The sequence below is a fragment of the Pogona vitticeps genome, chromosome 4 (genome assembly GCF_051106095.1).
Source record: "Pogona vitticeps strain Pit_001003342236 chromosome 4, PviZW2.1, whole genome shotgun sequence".
NCBI classification, from domain to species: domain Eukaryota; kingdom Metazoa; phylum Chordata; class Lepidosauria; order Squamata; family Agamidae; genus Pogona; species Pogona vitticeps.
The window spans coordinates 79,404,436-79,425,620 of NC_135786.1; the positions used below are offsets into that span (position 1 = coordinate 79,404,436).

The 21,185-nt window shown below is 39.1% G+C and overlaps 1 protein-coding gene across 3 annotated transcripts in view; it reads right to left on the bottom strand.

The window, feature by feature from the left end:
* NEGR1 (neuronal growth regulator 1) overlaps positions 1 to 21,185 on the bottom strand; it is a 600,158-nt gene that overhangs the window by 471,051 nt on the left and 107,922 nt on the right. The gene's annotated exons all lie outside the window — the stretch shown is intronic.

The following is a 21,185-nucleotide window of genomic DNA, read 5'->3' on the forward strand; positions in this document are numbered from 1 at the left end:
GTGACTTCTAAGAATCACTAAGAAATGAAATATTATGACAATGGTCAGGAGGCTGCTTTGAAATTATTGTTGATAGCCCCCACGTCAAATACAACCTCAATGGAGGATTAATCAAAACTTGACAAACCCAGCAAAAGACAAATGACCATGGCCTGGACAGTCTCTTTGGTGACTGCATTAGAGTCCCTACAATCACAAATTCTATCAGTTCTCTGAGATAGGAAGACATCTTCACTGTTTTTGTTCTTGTTTTCAGATCTCCAAGTTGCTTTTGTTCTTTCTTTTCCTGTCCCAAACCCACCCCCAATGGCCACATTTTCATTTGGATAGCTCTCTCTTTTTTTGGCGCAAATCTCCAAAACAAACATTTATTGAAATCAAAGCTTGATCCCAAGAGTTTTATACCAATCAATAAATTGTGCAATATATATTGCGAATGTTTGACTCAATGTAGATTAGTCTTCCCCAGTCTAGTGCTTTTCAGAGGTTTTGGGCTTCAGCTCTCATCAACTCTAACAAAACCAATAACGGGCAGTTGTGGGATGACATTATGGAAGACATAAAGTTGTAGAAGGTGAATGAAGAGTGTACTACAATATTGCAACAAAATCTCTTATATTTATTTCTTTGAAATCTGGATTTGAATGTGAGTATGGTAACAATCACAGTGCTGAAGATGGATTGCTTTGCCCTTTGTCTCCTACTGGAGAACCAAAGCATGCTGCTCAACAGCTTTTTCTGAAAACAAGGAACAAGGAACAGCTAACGCTCCCGCATTCCCTATTTGAATAAAAAGGTGGCTATTCTAAATCTGTTGTTGTTGTTGTTTAATCATTTAGTCATGTCTGTCTTCATGACCCCATGGACCAGAGCATGCCAGGCTCTCCTGTCTTCCACTGCCTCCCAGAGTTGGGTCAAATTCGTGTTGGTAGCTTCGATGACACTGTCCAACCATCTCATCCTCTGTTGTCCCCTTCTCCTCTTGCCTTCACACTTTGCCAACATCAGGGTCTTTTCCAGGGAGTCGTCTCATAATTTATAAGCTCCTAGTTTTTACTGCTCCTGCCGTGTTGTTTTGCTTTTGATAGTACTTGCAAGTTCATATGATAATCTAACTTAAAGGATTTAAGAGGGCAATTTTCACTGCGTATATAGTAAGCCCAGAAGACCTAACTGAAATAGAATGCATGCATTTAATAATTTGGGTAGGTATGAAATGAGCCTGTGACCATACAATAAAGATTGATTGACTGACTATATACTTCTTCTGGTGCTCCTAGCATCATAGTAATTCCATTTGGAAGCAGACTCTCAATTCATTTCCTTGTCCCATTATTGAAGTCATTATGGCAGCTGTACACTGTGGGTTAACGCTTGGAAAATTGGTGGGCTATGGATAAGCAAGGTGGTTTAGAGGCTTACATAAAGGGGTGGGGGAGATATTGGAGCCTCTTCCTCTAAAAGTGTCAGGTATGATTTGTCTCAGAGGATTAAAAAAAAGTAGAAGGAGGGAGCAAGAGAAAAGAAGAAGAAAAAAGCAATCTCTCAATTTCAGAAGTAAACAGCTTAGTATATTCTACGACAATCCATGAAGAACCATGTGTGTTACTTATTTCCAATCTGATGTGTAAAACTTTACTTGGTTTTACAGAGGGGGCACTATAAAAAGGAACAATTAAGTTTCTTGAGTGGAGTTCCCAAAGAGACTAAAAACATTTAAAGAAAATAAATATTGTAGAAGTTCAACAATTTACAAATTAGAGCCATCAAAGAAACATTCCTATAAAATACTGTATAAGAAAAAGTCTCAAGAGATGAGAAATGAAAAAGGAGAGAAGCAGTATTGTACAATTCTGGTAACAAAAGAAATAAAAATATGGAAAGCATCCAGGTGAATCCTATCTATATTCACTCAGAAACAAATTTCTCTGAATTAAATGGGGCTACTCCCAGTTAAGCATATACAGTACAAGGAAGAGGTCAGACATGTGCTCTGACCTCGAGGTTGGGAGTATTAAATAGAAGGATTCAGATTCATAACTAGGCTTTAAATTTGCTAAAATCATTCTCTTGCTTTGTTTTTCACATACAGTTGTTCTTTCATGGGTACCAATGTGTTGGGGCTGGGGATCCAGGTCACAGTTAAGGGGTTAGGGACCAGCTCTGGTGCTGCATAAACTGGAGAGGCAGATAACACCTTTAACACAGAACAGAGCCAAAAGCTAAGATAGCACAGATCATATGAAATTATGATGTGCCCAACAATTTTCCAAACTGAAACCCTCAAGTTATGCAAAGGTACTTTCAAAAGCAATATGTCAAATAATGAACAGCTATGTCTAGCAGTGCTTTAGGATGTGCTCATACACAAATTGCAAAATGACCTCTTAAGAATAATATTTGTGCATTGAAAATTTATTGTAAAGGAAACTCACAGTATCTTTTCATTTTTCAAGACACCTAAAATCTTTTCAAGAAAGAAGGACAGAGAATAAGTCAGAAGGAATTGATTCTGAAAAGTCCTCAAGGATTTTTTTTTTACTATGACAGTTAACATGCCAACGAGAAAAGTGTACTAATTTGCTAAAATACTTCTATTCACTTACAAAATAACTATCTAACACTACAGAGCATCTCACATTTTGATAATTACACAGGGCCTAAAAGCAATAGGACATGTAGAATTGACTGGAGTTATGTCCAGAGAATTGAACATTTGAGATGTAACTATTTGCTGGCATAAATGTTTTAAAGAAAAAGCTCTATTCTCCCTACATTTATAGCAAAGTCCATAACTGGAGTTTCAATGATTTCTTCAGATTCATGAAGAAATTGGCCATGGCAAATTTAAACCTGAACACCTATGAAACTGGCACGGACTACAAACAGGGTGATTTGTCTATCCCTGTTTGACATGGAGGCATTTTTCCGGGAAAATGTTTATCTTTAGTTTATCTTTAAACTATACCTTCTTTTGATCAATTGTAAAATAAACAAAGGTACATCATTAAGGAATTTCCTTGAGCTGGTATAACGCAGTGGGTTGGAATGCCTTGCTGTAGAATCAAAGGCTGGGAGTTCAAATCCCCATTGTGCCTCGTGGAAGAGGGGCCAAGCTGAAATCACCCAGAGCATGCTTTGCTGATGAAGTTAATTGCCTTGCCACCTGTAAGATCTGTGGCAGCCTGAATGGCCCTACAGTACCACCTGAGGAAGGAAATGGTAAATCACTCAAGTGAATTTTATACCTATGAGAGTTTCCAAATATTGAAATTAACTTGATGGCATATATTTTTATGGACCATTTCTAATGAGTCAAGCTCAGAAAATGTCAAATAGAGGTCAGCATCAGTATTTCACACCCAGTTCATTATAACTGAATTGATTGTGACTTTCAGTAATAATAGTCTAAAACCACTCAAAGCATTTTAAGGACAAATACCGAAGGAAGTAACAACTTCAAACTAGCAAAAGGCTAGCTAGAAGTCAATGCAAAGGAAACAAAAGTGATTGGAAAGGCAACGAGAAAGGAAAGGTGGTCAGGCACTAGAGGACAGCCAATCTTTTCTTCACACTATGCTAGGTTATCTCCGAGCACTGGGAAAGAGAGAGAAAGAGAGAGGCAAGCATCTTTGTCCAAAAGAATTTTATAGCACATTTCGTTCTGCAAATATTGTTCCATATCACAGTTAAAAGCAGAGATGTGCTCAAGCACTCCGGTTCAATTTCAGTGAGCAGTGATCCAGACAACAAGAATGAGAAAATGTCACTGTCCACTTATCCAACATCCCTTCTCTGCATCTCTAACTTGTTGCAATGAAGAGAATTCAAGAGGTTTAGCTAGAATATATTGGTTTAATATGCTCCATTATATTCTGTGGGGCAGCAGTGAAATTAGGCAGTCAAGAGGAAACAAATAACTTACATCTAATAAGAGCTAGATGTACACATGGTTGAAGCGTGTGCAGGACTGGGATTTATTTACATATTCAGCTTAATGTTTCTTAACTTTGTAAGATTATATATATATACAATTTTACTGTGTAAAGCATACTGATTATTTGGGAAGCAACTGCTGGAACAAGTTCTTTTCTTAAGCCCTAGAGGGAGCATATATTGCCCTTCCGTTCCATTTCATCATGGTTTGCCCAAAGATTCAATATGGAACCATTCTGTTCCACTTTGGTAAATTGGCTGGGACAAAACTAAACCCCCAATGAAAAGCAATACATTAATAAATGAATGTATTTTTCATCCTGACCATTTTTGTTTAGAGAAATAAATGTACATGACAAGTGACTGAAATTAGGACATAAGGACCAAAATTGTGGAAAGCAAACAGCATAACTTGAAGCACGTTCTCACTGGCAATGATTCAATTTCTTCTAAGATTTTCAGGAATGTACCAAATGGCTGGTTTGATGGCAAACCCAGAAATCCAAACCTGTAGCTATCAGCTAGAAACTACTGCAAGTTATGCTATTTGCTTTCCACATGTGCAACTAAGCAACATGGTTTTCACAATAACTTACAACTGTGCTGAAAATAATGACACAGAATGCCTATATTGTAGGTCTGGTTCATATAAACGTCCATTCAGAAGTGAGCCCCATTAGGCTTAACTTCCATTTATGCATAGTATTATAGTCCAAAGCTCACTGTTGGTAAAAGAAGAGTTAAAATAAAGATTTCTGATTTATTTATACTAGTGAGTCTGTGGACTACAGATTCACATGCATCAATTGCTCTAAAATGCATTTCTCCCTCCTCCAAGTCTTCATAAGGAACCCAACCCTCTTAACATCCTCAGTAGTGACCTCACTAGACTATAAACAAGCATATTAAAACTGATCAAACAGAATTTAAAATACCTTTTGGACATTAACATTGATGCAAATGTAATTACATAAATCAAGGCAGTAAATTGTTACTAATTGAAAAGTTACTATTTGTACTCATTATTGGATGTTAAGTGCACAACTTGACACATGGCAAGAAAAACAAGTAGCAAGTCATTAGTTAGCAGCAATTCACCACTATAGTTTACACAATAACACTTGTAAACCCCCAATAGCATTCTAATCAAAGAAATACTATAATTGAATGTGGACAGTTTGGTTGCATCTTTCTTGCAAGTCTGGAATACAAAGCTTACCTAAATGCAGCATGATATTAAATATTAAAACAACTTTAAATATTAAATGTACATAAAGAATACTAAAGTTACATGGCATTCTCTAAATTAATTCTGTTTTATTTCAATTCTGTGTGAAATATTTCAAAATTATAATAAAATATTAATTCTAAGAAATGCTTTGTAAAAAGAAACATCAGATTCTGAGCAACATATTTGAATAATGGTGACACTCCAGTGAGTTTGTAGAACTATTAACCCACTTCACATATTTTTAATTATATTTAATTGACAGAATTTGGGTTTTTTAAAATTTAATATCAACAATCCAGAAATATTTTTTGGTAAGTGATTTCCGCTCCTTCCAGCTCCCATCCCCAAATCAGCCACAGTAACAATAAAAGCTTTCTTTATAGATTCCTTCCTGTATTTTTTTAAAGCTTTTCCCATTCTTCTTTTCCCCCCTTCTTCTGGGCATTCTAGGAACTGTGGCCAGACATAATAGTAGGCTAAAGAAAATCCATGAGGACAATCTTGTACACTGACTAGGAAGAATAAGCTTGCAGTTATTGAGATAAAGATTTCTCCTGAAATGTCACAAATAATTAGTTAATTCCATATCCTCAGCACAGGCCGATCCATACAATAGAATTTCACGTGCATAAATAGGTATCCTATTAGTAGCCCCAAACTAAGAGTAAACACACTGAATCATCTGCTGAATAGTAAGTCAACACAACTCACAACAATGGTTCCAATTCAGGTTGGAAACAGGATATTAGCCATTGGATTATACCCATCAACATCCCTTTAATTTCCTTGGGATGTTGAAATGCAAAATTAATTTTGTAGAACTGACAGGTTTCTATTTCACATTTTTCATCATTATCTCTATACAGCATCTCCTCTCTTCTCTAAAAATCTTCTTTCTGGATCCAATCAGTTATACACCTATGTCTCAATGTGTTATAAAAGCTACGGATGTGAATGTCACATCTCTCAATCTAGGGGAGAAACTGAGAGAGGTGGGAGAATCCTCTTTTCTGTTTAGAACCTCCTGAATTTGGGATTTCTGAGATGTTTTGAAGCTAGTTTCCTGGGAAACAAAAGCAAAATGGAGTCAGAAATGTTATTATGTTCACCAATGCTTATTAGTAATAAAAGGGAGAGTGGAAATTCTCCTTAGAAGCAATGCTGCCTTTTTATTTCATATTGAAATAGAAACTGTTGGAGAGCTCAGCTTAGGTATCTGAGAGCCAGAGGTTGGCAGTTCAATTCCCCACTGTGCCTCCTTGGCAGGGACTGCACTTGATGATCCATGGAAATATTAGTCAGGTGTTGCCTATCACTGTGTGTTGCTTATGAACACACTGTGTAATTATAGTACTTCAGTATTAAGTGACTGCATATCTTAATAATTTTAGGCTGCACTGTTTAAGGTTAGAATTTTTTTAATTTCAAGCCCACTGTGCTTTCTAGTCCAGCTTTGAACATCTCAGACAGCTTTGTCTTTTGCAAACCACTACAACCTCCTCCAACTCTTCAGTAACTCCCACTCTTAATTTTGATTACTGATAACTTTGTCTATTAAAAATCATTTTTGTATTACAGTTGGCAGTGTGGGTGGAAGATAATAAGTTAGCCAGTTTAACAGTCTATTTAGAGAACTACTCTAGGCCATTAATGATGTGCAATAAATTTATTGTTCAGTTGGCTGTAAAAATGTATATTACATGTTGAGGGATTCATTAAGAAGTAGTCAAAATGAGATATAATGCTGCGAAAATAATAGGTACTCCAACCTAGGAATGGTAATCAACATGTAGAAGCAGCAAGCACATGTTGATTCTTATCCCAGAATCAAAATGTAATATTCGCAAATGAGATGTAGATGAAGGCTCTTCTCTGTGTACTCCTATGTAGAGAAGAATGTGCAAATACTCTGCCATTTTTTGTCTATACATGCACTATAACCTAAACAAAAAGGTTAAGGAAGCAACCCAGAATATTTCTTCCAGATTTCCATTTAGTTCACTTTCAGTTGGCACGTGATTTTAGTGTCTCGTCAAGAGTGTGCAATGATTTCATTGCAAGGTATCACTGGATGCTGTATAACTAAAAGGACTGCCACATGTTACTTCGGTATATGGGGTGGAGGGGTGGGATGATGCCAATAAATCAATGCCCTTCTCTACTTTTGTTAAGCATAGCTGAAGACAAAATGATGTAGCGCCCTTGCTCACAGTTTCATTTTGCACATCCAGTCTCTTTGATAAATTTTGTGATATTTGCACACAAAGGGAGGCTTATTCAATGGGCACAATCTGACACCTACATAATGATGTACTTGTTCACAATCATGAGCAGGGGTCTTCTCTAAATCTCTGGTACTGGACCCTTTCAATTGTGATGCTGAAGACTGAGTCCCAGACATAAAACTACTATTTTCTCCTTCTCTTCCCAACTTCTTCCTTACAGAACTTGCTTACACACAAGACACAGTGCCAAAGCATGCAACCCAAAACAAAATCATTCCCTTTCTTTTACCTTTCTCCCATTGGTTCACCTTTCTGTCCCACTGAAGACAAACCACCTTATTATATACTCGAAGGCTTTTAATTGGATGAGCAGCTAGTAAGCTCAGTTGGTGTAATCACTTTCAAATGCAAATTCGGTATTAGAAGAGCCCAAAGCCACATACTTCTTGAAACAGTTCATTTTTCGATAATGGAAAGAACATCATGCACAGGTCAGCAAATCTTCAAGAACAAACCTCTAAGGAAGGTGAGTTGTGAGCAGTAAAATATTCATTCTGCACTCAAGTAGGGGAGAACTGGTGCAGACAAATTGCAAATGAAAGGAAACCTGTCAATCCCAATGTCATACAACACACACACACATGCACACCCTAAAGTCTTCATGAGAGCCATGTTCCAAGTACAAATATTCCCCAATTAAGTGCAAATCTATCGGAAAAATAGATTTTTTTCCAAATAGCTGTTTAACTTATGTAAGTGGGAAAATACAGTGGGAGGGGGTGGAGAAGAGAAACTCAAAGTAAATAGCCAAATCATACGCTATGCAATTCTGTTTTGCATTTACCACAGTAACCATGTAAATAACTAATGGCATAGTTCTAAAAGCACTTCTCTGTCATTAGTTGTTCTTACTGAAAGGCCTTTTTATACAAGCTTATATGGTCAATTAAACTACTGTTATAAAACAAAGAGGATTAGTCTTATACAGGTCCAAGAATGGTTGGCTGTTTTGTGTGTTTTCTTCCTTACTAAGGCTAAGAATCCAGTCTTGAATTTTATGGAAGATACAGCTCATGATATAAGATTACTGTAAATAAAAGAAAGGTAGGGGGGTTATTTGACATAAAGCCAGCATTATAGCATTATATCACTTCCATGATGGTCGCCATTTCTTTTTTCCATTTTTCTCCTTACCCGTTTCTTTTAACATTAGAGACAGAAGGAATAGCCACCAAACATTTCAGTTTTGATAATTTTGGCCGTTCCAATTTTACAAAACAGCTTAATAAGGACATTTCAGATTTTTAAAAGATTCCTTGCCTCCACTAAAGAAAAAATCTGGGAATGTTTTTTCCCTACAGTCAAGCTCTCCATAATTTAACAGTCTGTGGAAAAACTGGTGTCCAGTGTCTTAGAAAAGCAAAGCACACACACATACCTTGTGAAGGCTCTAGTCCAAGCATCAGCCACTGTGATTTTGTGCAATTTGCATTATTTGTGTTTGAACAATATTTGCACAATTTTGCTTAATTTATGTAAAAACATAAAGGCATTGTGGGGAACTCTTCTCTTTTGGAGAGCTCCACACAATTTATTGCCCTCTTGAATGGTAAAGAGCATATTATTGCAGCTCCCTTATCATCACATGTGAAGATAACGCAAACAAAGATCTATATTCTTATTCAACATCCATCAGAACTCTCATCAGAAATGCTCTCTGTGCATTTGGGTATCACTCCAACATGGATATTCCTGTTTCCAACATGAGCCTTCAAACTGAGTAGGTTGGCAGAGCTTCCGATCAACAAGCCTAGTGGCTCAGCAGCAGTTTAACTCAGTAGCTAGGCAGAAGCAGGAACAAGGGACAAGAACTCAGGTCACCCCACTGCATGGATTCGAACTGCTGATCTTCCACTCAAGAAGCCCAGTGGCCACCCTAATTAACCACCATTAGTAGCACCTTGAAGTTGGACCCTATTCTCCTGCTGTTGCTGCTGCTTTGACAACCTCAGTTGCTTCCTGGGGGCAAACATAAGAAACTTTGCAGGCAAATGTGATGTTTCAGAAGAAGAAGACCAGAGTCTCCTGCGGCTGCCTTTTGCCTCAGTGCCCCGATGGGGCCAAAAAGCCTGCTTTCCTGCTGCCTCTTCCCTCAGTGCCCCAATGGGGCTGAAATGCCTGCTTTCCTGCTGCCATGTGCCTGAATGCCCGATGGGGCAACACACTCTACTTTGCTGCAGCCAACTTACTTTAGTACCCCAGTGGGGTTGTCCAGGCATCGCCGCATTGCACTGCTTGAGACTGCAGAGTTTACCACTACCACCCCTTTTCTTCATCAATAACAAAACAAACAACACCATCACATGGCTTCTGCAGAGCTGATCGTCTGGTTTTCCAAAGCTGTCATCCTGGCTTCCCCATGCCAAGAGAGCTGGGCCAACCCAAGCCCTTCCTGGTAGTCAAAAACAGCACACTTGACTAAATAATTAATTCTTTCTGGAGGCTTGTGTTCCATATGCCACCTTGATGCTCATCGATGTTGAAGATTTCTGCCACTATACACCTAATGGGCAAAGCCTAAAGGTAAAGTTTCCCCTTGACATTTTCAGTCCAGTTGTGTCCGACTTTAGGGGGCGGTGCTCATCCCGTTTTCAATCCATAGAGCCAGTGCTTGTCCAAAGACAGTTTCCATTGTCATGTGGCCAGCACAAAGCCTACTTTACTGCCAATCGCCTCGGTGCCTGATGCCTATTAAGACATGCTTTCCTGCCTACTTTGGAGCCAACTACCTCAGTGTCTGATGCGGCAACACACTCTACATTGCTGCCTCTAATGTCCTCAGTGCCCGATGGGGCAAGGCATGGTACTTTGCTGCTGCCAACTACCTCAGTGCCCCAATGGGGCCAAAAAAGCCTGTTTTCCTGCTGCCAATTCCCTCAGTGCCCAACAGAGCCAAAAAGCCTGCTGTGCTGCCAAATATCTCCTTGCCTCCAGTCCTCCTGAGGGCAAACTCTACTTCGCTGGCAAATGTAATGTTGTGGTGAGCTGAAGACAAACTTGATGCCTCACGCATGCCTCTGCCAAAGGGACCTCTCATTCTGCTGGGACTAAATATAACTCCCACAATGCCATGGGCTTCTGTGCCGTGTGGCAAACTCTCTTGGGGGACCCAATTTGGGGGTGAATAAATTGGGGTTCAGATATCCAATCTTCGCCAAAGTTGGCAGGCGTGTTGGGGAAAGACATAGGAAGCTCTGTTGTGATTCTGGATTCTCTAAGTACCTGGGGAGGAGCTTTCCTGGGGGGCCATTCTCTTTGTGACTATTTAACTCAGGAGTCCAAGATCCAATGTTCACCAAAGTTTCAGGTCTTGTAGAAAAGTGTCTGAGGAAGGTTCCCTGCAAATTTGGTGTCTCTAGATCATCGGGGCTAGTGTTATAGCTGTTTTAAGTGCAGATGAATCGGGGGATCGATTCATCGAAGAATATTCATATATTCATTTTCGTTGATTCGTTAACCTTGACGAATAACGGATCAAAACAAATCGCCATTTGTATTCATCCCCATCTCTAGTCTTTAATCTCTCAGAATGATGATTTACTTTTAAATCCAAATCTTGCTATGAAACTTGTTTTATTCATTAGTCTATTTTTGTTTTCTTATTTCTTTTGTTTATTATCTTACATGTTTCACATTCAGATCTGACCTTTCTTTACCATTTTCATACTGAAACTGGACTAGCCTCAGACAGGATTATGGACTGTGTCCCACTGGCTAAAAATCACTGCATTGCAAAATGAGGAGCTGTCCTTGCTCGCTATAAATTTCTCAGCCTCTGAATTCCATACAGTTTTTCAGGTACCTAAACAGAAATTCAGACAAACTAAATATGTTGTTTTTCTTATGACTAATGGCAATCAAGATAACTGAACTAAGCTGCTAAGGAACATGATCTGTGCCACTGTAGTACCATGGGCAGATTTTCATCTGTAGTCTCCTCCTTTTGACCCCAACATCAGCATCTTTCATTTTCTCTATATTTCCAAAAGAGGTTCTGAGGGATGGTCCCACAGGCCTTACAATCATCTATCTACAGCACTACGCAGTCAGACTTTTAACAACTACTCCGTAATCCTTCATTATTTGAATAATCCTAGATCCTTTCAGTATTTTAAAGTATGATTTTAATTGATATTGAGGTGTGCAGAGAGCTAGCAAGCATATTCTGCTTCAAAATAGATCTTTAATGAAACGAACAAATAATAGTAGCGTCGATAATAATTTCCCAGTAAACCCAGCAAAATCAACCAATTATAAAACTATATCATTTGTTAGACAGCAGGTTGGCATACAGACGGTTAGCTTGGAAAGGCACACAGAATTATCAGAAGTAAAAGGAAAACGTTTATCTTTTTAACTATTCAGAAATTGCTGCTCAATAATTTATAACCATAAAATAGTTTTTTATATTCCTGGAAGACTTAAAAGAATCTGTAGTAGTACAACCTATCAAATAGATTCAGAATATGATCAGTTTCATTCAGAATTTAGCCTGTATCAGGTGTGCTGCCAAAGAGACAGGTGTTAGAAAAAACACAGTGATAATTGTACAGACATTAAAATTAGGCAAACAGAATGTACTGTTTCCATGAAGAATAAGAAATTATCTGACATACACTTTGTGGAATTATTCTAGCCATGATTACCACCAATTATCCTTTGATTATCTCAGTCTCCTGATTACTCCCCACTCATTGTACAATGTCGTCCACCTAGGACTTCTGTTCTGACTATTTTAACATTCTGGATATTCTCCAGGGTTGTGGTAGCTGCAGCTAGCTTGCAAATAAAGCATAATTACAGAATACATGTTTTTCAGTTCTTTCAATTGCCTTGGACCGACACATAATTAAAAAAAATAATTTGTTTGAGTTACAGTGCAAAAAGTTACACTAAAACATTAAACCAGAATACAATATTTGTCCAAAATAAAATGTATTTCTAATTTGCTTGCTTCTTCTTGACTTTTATTTCTAAAGCAATCTGCTTTGCCATCTGATTCAAATAGCTGCCACCATCAGTAAAACTTCCAAATAAGAAATGAAAAACTGTCTTATTCACAGCCAGTCATCTAGATCCCATTTAGAAAACAAAGCAATCAATAAGTGATTGCTTTGCTTTCATAATTAAACTAAATAAGGTATGTTATATGAAAGGTATGTTATAAGAAATAGTTATATATTGTAATGATATTTGTGTTTGCATTTTATGTTCAACATTCTTTTCTAATGATCAATCAGCTGTTCTCTAACATGAATACTGCACTCACAAACAAAAGTTCCCAAACCATGATATCATAGCTCCTAAGTAGAGATGGGGAGCTGAACTATCAACATAACTGTGAAATTCAATGTATCAATCTCAGTACCTAATGAAGAGGCCATCTGATTGCTTCCCAGGCTAGCACCTGCATATAACATGTTCTCTGTAATCTCTCCCAGAGTCCTGGTGGCCCACCCATTAAAGATCTGCCATTTATGCATCATCAAGTTGAATTCAATGTCTCGTGAAGTTCTCAAGTTTTTCTAGGTATCAAATACTTAGTGGTGCTTTTCCTGTCCCTCCTTCTTATGGCCATCCAAGATTGCAGCTTGCCCAAGGCCACAGAGGTGGCAGAGCACATATGTTGTTGGTGGTCTCATGGACAAGACATGGGATGGTTTGACTCCTGGCCCAGCTCAGCAGGCAGATACTCCAACCCACTGATTTATATCACTCAAAAGATCTCTTGCTCATTGCTTACTGGTTACAACCTACTTGAGTAAATGATAGTGACTACTATATTAATCTGGTTTTATAATTTATAATATTTTCCTCTATTTAAAGGCAATTTACAAAATAGGAAATCCACGAGTCTACCTTCACTACTAAATAACCACCTCCTTCCAGTGGACTGGCAGAACAGTGACGTTAATGATCAGTGCATGTACAGACACAGATTGTAGCATAAGGTCAAGGCAGAGCAAGCACTAATGTTACCTGAGGATGGGGAACTGAATTATTGTAAATCACTATTTGGTTCAGACCCCTGAAAAAAGAAACAAAAGAATAAAGGGTGATGCAAATAGTCTGGTTGCCCTTAGGGCAGAGAAACCCCTGTATATAATTCTTTCTGTTCAGTTTAGCATTCATGTGCTTAAGAATTTAAAAAAAAAACTCTGTGACTCCAGACAAGGAAAGTGAAACTGAAGGGAATACACAGTATGTCTAGAACAGTTGTTGGAGAACAGGGGTAAATTACCCCAAATTGGATAAAAATGAAAATTCTGGGGGTAATGAGGATGGTCGCAGCAACCATTTTACCCGCAGGCATTTTATTTCCGACGATGCTGTGTGTAGGTGGGCATTCTGTTGCGGGAAGAGTGAATCCTGGTGAGGAATTGCACAGGGCACCCACCTGCCCTCCTTGCCTCCAAAGTAGGGGGGGAGGATGGTGTACCAGGCCAGCTGGACTTTTTTGCCCAGCATAGCCCTGGCCAGGGCTCTCCTTCCTGCCCACACCCACCTGCCTGGTACGTTGGCAAGGAGGCCCCCTTCTCACTCCGCTTCACCTGAGCTCATGGCCAGTGGACCTGCTGGCCTTGCGGTGCCCGCCTCCCCTCGCCAAGGATGTGCTTTCCCAGTAGTGTGGCACTTCTAGACTGGCTGTCCAGGCAGTGGCCACAGGTCCCGGGTGGAGGGGGTCAGCTGCGGATGGTGAGAGCCAAGAGGGGTAATGTCGACGTATATAAATTTTTTTGGGGGGGTAAAAGGTAAAAAAGTTCCCTGACTCCTGGTCTAGAAAGACTCAGCTTGTACCAGAGAAGGACATTGACACCTGAACTCCACCCCCCAGTAAAGCATAAAACTTCTTTTGGACACTCCAAAGGTATGTGTGTGTGGTGGGTAGAGCTCATACAAAGATCACTGCTATATATTCCCTTGTAGCAACTCAGCTAGTCATTCCAGGTAGTTGCAGGGTCATCATTACTAGCTAGGGTTCATGTTCTAGAGTAGTGGCCAGGAATTTTTTGGAGCTGTAGTCCAAGAACATCTGGGGACCCAAGTGCTTCCAGGTGATTTCTCCATCTCATGTTTCCAGGGGTATGGAGAGATCATGGTCACATGTAGGAAGTAAATCATAAATATCTTCCCTCAACCTGTTGTGATCCTGATTAGAGATGGGGGTATTTGTATATGAATATTCCCATGCAACTGGGGTTAATGAGTGTCTGGCCCCTGGGGCTGGGCCGTCCACTCACACATCCAGTGGTGAGTGGTGGCCCCTCTCTTCCTTCCAATTGCTCTGGAGCACCACTCTGCTATCCACTCGGCAGTCTTGCAGGGAGATTTGTCTTCCCTCCCTCTGCCAGGAGTGGATAGACGATTGGGAAGAGAAAGGTGCTTGGGAGCAATTGAAAGAATGAGCGGGGCCAGCAGAAGCGGTGGACATGGGAGTGGACAGTCTGGCCCCAGGGGCCGGACCCTTGTTAACTCCGCCTGCGTGGGGATTTTTGTATTCATATATGAATACCCCCATCTCTAATCCTGATCAGAATCCCCCCTCTCAAAGCATATAATTAGTTCTAGAAAGGGGGAAGGCATAACTGCAGAGCCCCTATTATAATTTGGCCCTGAAATGCTTCCATATGTCAATAACACCAAGGCATTTGAATAAGAAGAGGAAGTAGGAAGAGGGCATTTTTTCATTTAATAAAACATGTTTACCTTTATTAAAAGCTACTCCTTTTTATCCACAAGGCATTCACATAACACTAACAGGGTAGTTTGTAACAACTCATTGACAAATTTCAAGGTTTCAGGTATTCCCTTTTTGGTAAACAAACAGTTCCCACTTTGTCTATGAGCAACAATTCTTATAACATCCAAGATAAATTGTTTTGTACATATCACCAGTGAGACGGTGTTTACCCAAGGACAGAGCATAAAATGATTTGGCCCCTTCTTAAAAAATATTCAACTAACCTCATGTTTTCAGCATGAATGAAGAAAATTATATTTTGCTTCTCTCACATCTCTCATATCACTTTGCACATAGCATCATATTCCTGGAGCAGTCCAGTACTTTTTAATCTTGTTCTGCAGCAGACATCCTCATTACAATATTGTTGTTGTTATGTGCTGGTCAAATCATCTCCGACTTATGGTGAGCCACTGCGTAAGTGATCTCCCAAAATTACCTGTCCTCAAGGGTCCTGCTTAGCTCTTGTAAACTCAAGGCTATGATTCCCTTAAGGACTGAGTCCATCTCATATTTGGTCTTTGGAGGTGGGGGAAGGATGCTGCCTTCCACCATTCTCAACATTATTATTATCTTTTCCAGTGAATCTTGCCTTCTCATGAATTGCCCAAAGTAAGACAGCGTCAGATTCAATGTTTTTGCCTCTAGAGATAGTTCAAGCTTGATTTGATCTAGGACCTTGCTATAGCATTCATATATTAACTTAGTGTATGCTACAGTGCCTTAACCATGACTTTGTAATGGTGCAGTTACAGAAGTAAGCAAAGAAAATCTTTAGACATTTAAAAACCCATCAGCAAGCTCAGAATCTAAGAAAAATGAATACTTGCATAATTCTCTATAGGCCTGGAGCTCAAAATTTTAAATTATGGCTGCTTCTAAAAAAGTGACTCTTGTAGTACTTTTTCCTACCTTTTAAATAAGGGGAAATTAGAAATATTTCCTCTAATTTGCCACATAACACAATTTCTTGAAAACCCTGAATCTAAGGCTCCCTTGTAGTTTTTGGAAAATACATTTATCACCTAATATTGTTCTTAAAACTTTTGCATTTTCATTTCTTTGGCTAAGTAAGGATTACATTTCTTTTTGCAACATGTCCCAAGGTGAAAAGATTAATATTTGTTTTTGCTATTAGGTATAGTAATTACTGTGCATAAGGAAGACTGCTCATTCTAAAACAAAATTTAAGAACAAACAAATATAATGTTGCCTTAAGTTAATGTTAAGCTTTGAGAAAATCATTGTAGGAATCAGGGAAATACTCTACGCCATACCCAACAGTCAGATACAACACAGAGAAAATGGATAATAACAGCATGTTTCTAACAGAGTTAAACCCATCCAGTGCTGGTTCCATCTTCCTACAAAAGATGATAAAATGTGTGGGTGTTCACTAAGACAATTTGCTTGCTAGCATTGAGATACTCTGGGTTAGAAATAGGATAATAATGATTTGAGTTAGTCCATGGCTCACATTTGTGCATTCCAAAAACAACAATACATCCTACTAAATACTTCCTGAGCAATATAGCAATAAAAAGCAGTATTAGTTCTCACCCATTCCTGTGCTAAGAACCATTGCCATGGTATATTTCAGATCTTATCAAGCATTATAGCTCAAGTTACCCTGGAGCAGGTGGAGTGCTACAGTTATGTTGGGGCTCTTTGAAGAATGAAAAATGGATGACTGATAAAAGATTCATTAGGTGATGGGCAATGACTTGATCAAGTATGAAATCGCTGGTAATAAAAAATATGACACAGTCAGATCATTTCAGAAGCCTGCAAAACAAATACCATGCTAGCCTTCAGAATTAGAACATGGCTAAATCAGAGAGTAAAAGCTCTATACAACACACAGGTGAATGGAAATTTTCAGGATGCAACATTTGCCTTTTTCTGGTCCAAAGATATAAAGTGGAAAAAAGTAAAAGAGCATATCCCGTTAGTGGTAGATGGGCCTACTATATGTTACAAAACCTAACAATGCATTCTTCTTGGACAACTTTCTCTGACTCCCCTAGACCCAAATGAATACGGGTAGCAATTTTATATGCCCTTTGTAAATGTAACTTGGCTTTAAGAGTTCATCTACTGTACTATTACATGAGTGGACCAGAGCTAACTATACCCACTATTTCAGCAGGGACATCATATCAAGCATTGTGCCAGAACAAGTACATTGCTAATGTTTCATATCCTGTCACTGCTCAAATAGGGCGGGGACTTAGTAATATTCCACACACATTACCAGCAATTTTGCTTCACTCTTATAAAGAAAACGGAAAGCCATTTAGAGAAGCCCCTTGCCTCCCAGAACAGTTTCCTACCATGAACAAAATATGAGGCAGGAGAAATGGTAGGTAGAAATTACATTATCTTTTGTAACCTGCCCTAGAGTAAAAGGATCATGAGGACTGACAGATGCATCCTGCAGAACATCTAACATGTAGGATCATCTCAAAGACAATAGAGTAGAAGACGCAAAGCAAAGTGTGCTGCTTATATACCACCCCATAGCACTTAAAGCACTCTCTGGGTGGTTTACAAGTTAATCATGCAGGCTGCACATTACTGCTGCCCCCCCCCCCCGCCAGCTGGGTGTTTTACTGACCTCAGAAGAATAGAAGAATAGAAGGCTGAGTCAACCTTGAGTAGGCTATCTGGGATTGAACCCCGGGTCATGAGCACAATTTTGGCTGCAGTACAGCAGTTCAACCACTGTGCCACAAGGCACAATCTAATAAGTAATAAGACACAATCTTATTACTGAGTGACTGAATAAAAGAGGAACTGAGGCTGGGCCAAAGTGCCACAATTGAACCCAAATATGGGGTTCAGAACTGAAACAGGAAAATAAATTTGCCCTCAGTTTAAATCTACAGTACAAATAAGTTGACAAAGGTTTAAAAATTGTCTTAATTTAAAGCAGATAAATGTTTACAAAACAAACTAAAACAAAATCAAGAAGGCTATGTACCAATTCAGTGATTCCAGATCAAGCAGAATAATAATGCTTTAAAAAAGAGTAGTCCAGCCCATCTCCCTTCATGGGCTATTTTGTTCATTCCTTACTTCCTTCAATTTTTATACCACCCATCTACTTTGGGCAGTGTGCAGAAAGCAAAGCAAAAAATCATAAAATCCATAAAAATAATTCTAAAATAAAAAGATTGAAAATAATAATAAAAAGGACAAGTGGCAAGAAACTTTTTATTCATCCAGTTACCTAGGGATCCCCAACTCAGATGAAGAAGATTATCCATAGATAGCAATCTCACCCTATTCAGAGTCCTTGATTTCCACATGCAATTAAGCAGTGGAAGTGATGATGGAGGGGTTAGAGAACAGAGTCCCATATATGTATCAAACTAGTTTTGAGTGCCTGAATACAGTTTACATGGTGATATACTGATATGTGTTTCAGATATCCATTATTGGATCTGAGTTAACTTCGAAGAGGATGAAAGGAATGGATGAGACATCGACAATTCAAATTCAAATATGGAGCTCAGTACCACAGGTGCCACGGAGATCCGTTCACTCCCCAGCTGGCACAAGGACAATATTTTAGGAATACAGTTATTATTGAATTATAAAACCATTCTCGTTATTACAAAATTTACTAATATATTAATATTCTCTTTTCCCAATGTTTTTAAGAATTCCTTCAAAAACTAGATGCATCTTTCAGTAGGTCAATTAAGCATTCTTACTTTTTTCCCCACTAGACTATTTCCTTCACAACAATTTTATGGACAGACATATATTCTAAGAGGCGAATTTAAAGCAAGATGGTATATTTTTATAGTAGGGACAATGGTGCAGCTAGTATTTTCTGTTCCTGTCCTTTGTTATTAGCAGTGTGCCTAGTAATAAGTACAGGCCAACAGAGAATTATTCTGATCCTCCTGCCTCTGCATTGTCAATAAACATGCAAGCCAGCTGTATCTTTCCACATTCCTAAAATGTTGCTGTTCTGAGAAAATTATGATGTTAGCATGCATTTATCATTGCAATGATATTACTCCTCAGCAGCTCAGAAGACTTTATAAGTAGACTTTATAAGTCTGCTCAGAAGGAAGTCCCATTGAATTACAAGAGTAAACATTTACAGGGTAAGGAAATATACTTGCAGTTCTATGCAAAGCAAATTTGGGACATTTTAGGAAAGTGGAAAGCACTTCCCATACTATTTTTATTTGCATTTTACCTCTGGATCAGGGATCTCCCATACAGAGCTTGTCCTTGCACGGCACACTATACACACAGTTTTTACTAAAGTAATTTTATACTGCTCTAAGCAGCTCACAGCTAAAGTATTAAGAAACTGACACCTAAAGAAAGACACTATACTTTAGCTTTTCTGAAGATAGCATGATTGAAATAAATTTCAAAAAGTAATTTATTCCAGAGAATAAGGTCTGTTATTGGAAAAGTCTGAGCCAAGTGTCTGAGCCACAGATTTTAACCCGGCAATGGTGAACCTATGGTGTGCCAGAGCCTTCTTTGTGGGCACGCGAGCCATAAGTCACTGGAGCGCTACTTCCACCAGCCAAACCTGAGGAGGTGCTTGCAGCCGTAGTGCTAGCACCCCGACAGGCAGCAGAGCAGGATCCGGAGCAGCTGGTGCTGGTGGCAGCAGGCCGGCTGAGCTTTAAGAAGTGGCAGGGTTGGGCACAACTGGAAATGGATCTAGAGTGGGGTCTGGAGGCACCTCCGTGCCTGGGATTCCTCCTTCTGCCGCCACTTCTGCTTCTGCCGCTGCCACTTCCATTTCCACCCCTGCCACCTCCACCACCCACCGCCCGCTGGGTTGTTTTCTTTTTCCAGTTTGGGCACTTGGGCTCAAAAAGGTTCGCCATCACTGTTTTAACCATAAGTAAGGCTTATCATTAAAAGAAGTGTTCCCTAAAGCGAAATGGACCTGAGTACTAAGGTTTTATCAGCAAAACCCAGGACTACCTTGAAGTGCCCTTGAACAAAGGAGTTTGGGCTGAGAATCTTGTTAGGAAATCGTAGAATTGCCAATAAATGTATGTGCTTTCCTCCTCTCAATTTCCCCTCTCTTCTTCCGTTGATCTTATTTTGATCTTATTTTTCTATAAACATTTGGAAATCCTGCTGGGTGTCATTGGCTTCATGCAAAAAGAAAAGGAGCCAGTTGTATAGTATCATTACAGAAGACATTTATCATATCATTTATCATTTATCATTTATCATACAGGTGGTTGAATGTAAGTTTCTTGGGACTATCATAACAAATGACCTGACTTGGAGTGCAAACACTGCTGCGTTAATCAGGAAGGCACAACAACGGTTGTATTTTCTAAGGATTCTTAGAAAGCAACAATTGACTGAGAGTTTGTTAATCACCTTCTATCGGAGTTCGATTGAGAGCATATTATCCTACTGTCTCTGTGTATGGTTCACGAGCTGCACAGTGGCAGAGAAAAAGGCAATTCAAAGGGTGATTAAGATGGCCCAAAACATCATTGGCTGTTCACTCCCCTTTTGGAAGAATTGTATAAGAACAGATGTAAGAGGAAGATATCTAACATACTGAAAGACTCCTCTCATCCGGGACATCAGCTCTTTAAATTATTACCATCAGGAAGGAGATTCAGGGTATTGAAAGCAAGGACAAGCAGATTCAAGAACAGTTTTTACCCAAGTGCAGTATTGAGTTTAAATGCGGGGCCATAGGTTTTTGGTGGAATTTTAATTGCTGAGAGAAAACGGGGTATCTATATTTGGATGGTGAAAGTTGTGTATATTTTAACTTTTTTTTTTGTAGTGTTGTCCAGTTTTACCTTGGGGAAGAGCACCTCATTTCGTTACACCCACTTGTGAGCGCAATGACAAATAAATTTCTTATGTCTTATGTCTTATATCAAGAAGGTATAGAGGTATATACTACAGTAGGTTTGCTTCTATGCCAGTTGTTCCCAAACTTGGGTAAGCCAAATGTTATTTGACTGCAACTCTC